The 1,522-nt window shown below is 28.7% G+C and overlaps 1 protein-coding gene across 1 annotated transcript in view; it reads right to left on the bottom strand.

Annotated features, from left to right (window-relative positions):
- Positions 1-1,522, bottom strand: part of LOC118748240 — a 4,942-nt gene that overhangs the window by 1,353 nt on the left and 2,067 nt on the right. The window lies entirely within an intron of this gene.

Here is a 1,522-nt window from a genome sequence, read left to right on the forward strand (position 1 = left end):
TTATTGTGCTAATGATTTTATTAATAAATGAAATGAAATGAAAATGAAATCTCAGGTTCTGGATCAAACTTTGTACAAAAATTAAAAAATTGTGCTCGGTTTCAGCTAAATTGCAAACATTTTAATAAGAATTAGAATGTCAAGATATTTTTCGAACATATTTTGAGAGATTTCTGTAACCTTGCGGAGTGCTGAGAGGTTTTCTTTTTATCACATCATGATGTAGCGAACAAATGTGGCACTTTCCAGAAACCGCTACTTGGGGTTTACCGATTTTGACAATTCTCAAGTAAAAGTAAACAACGGCTTAGAAACTTTAGATGCACTGAAATTTTCTAACACCTTAACAAAAATCGCCGTTTTTTAACATTTTCGCTGTTAATTCTTTTTACAAATTTATATTTTGCAATTTAACACAATAAAACCTCGTTTCCTGTTAAAAAATTGATTATTGAGAAAATTTACTATTTTACAGTCTATTTTATCCTCCCATTTGGCTTTGTTGTAGTTGTTTAGTGTTGGACAATTTTTGCTCTTAAAATTAAGAAAACGCGAATATGTGGTAGATTTTAGACCTTGTGTGGTAGATGCTCAAAAAAGTGACAGATCTACCACAATGTGGTAGAAGTCCGATCACTGGCTCGGGAGTATGAGTAACCCAATCAACATCATTTCTCTCACCGCAGTTTTATGTACTGAGTTTCTCTCTTTTTTTTTATGAGACTTCTTGAGGCTTGTAGGAGTTCAATGAGCAAAAGTAAGCAGTCAATGATTGGTTTTGTCTTTGCCCTTTCAATTTGGACACGTGGGATGTACCTAGCCCCCTGAAATTTTTTGGACTAGCTTTAAACTAACCGATACTATTATTTTATTTTATTTTATTTTATTTTATTTTATTTTATTTTATTTTATTTTGTTTTATTTTATTTTATGTTATTTTATTTTATTTTATTTTACTTTATTTTATTTTATTTTATTTTATTTTATTTTAGTTTATTTTATTTCATTTCATTTAAAATATTTTAATTTTTATTGTTTAGATTGGATAGGCCTTTTATGTATTTTTTTTTCATCTAATTTTATTTTTTATTTAACTTATTTTATTTCAATTTTAAAGTTTATGTTATGTTGTTTTCTATTTTTTTGTTTGGTTTTATTTTTCTTTTTTCATTTATTTTTTTACTTTATTAAACCTTTTATATTTTATTTGGTTCAATTCGTGGATTATGTTTTTAATTGAAATCAACTGTTATATTTTACTTTTCACTTCTAAATATTTTTTTATTTTTAATTCATATTAATTTAATGCTTATGCCGATGACATCGACATCATCGGTAACAAAAACCGCGAAGTCTGTTCTGCCTTTTCCAAGTTGGATAGGGAAGCAAAGCGCAAGGGTCTGGTGGTAAACGAGGACAAGACGAAGTATCTCCTGTCATCAAACAAACAGTCCGCACATTCGCTCCTTGGCACACACGTCACTGTTGACAGTTACAATTTCGAGAAAGTAGAGAATTTCGT

Source organism: Rhagoletis pomonella, unplaced genomic scaffold (genome assembly GCF_013731165.1).
Source record: "Rhagoletis pomonella isolate Grant_MI unplaced genomic scaffold, Rhpom_1.0 Rhpom_scaffold_00013, whole genome shotgun sequence".
Lineage (NCBI taxonomy): Eukaryota > Metazoa > Arthropoda > Insecta > Diptera > Tephritidae > Rhagoletis > Rhagoletis pomonella.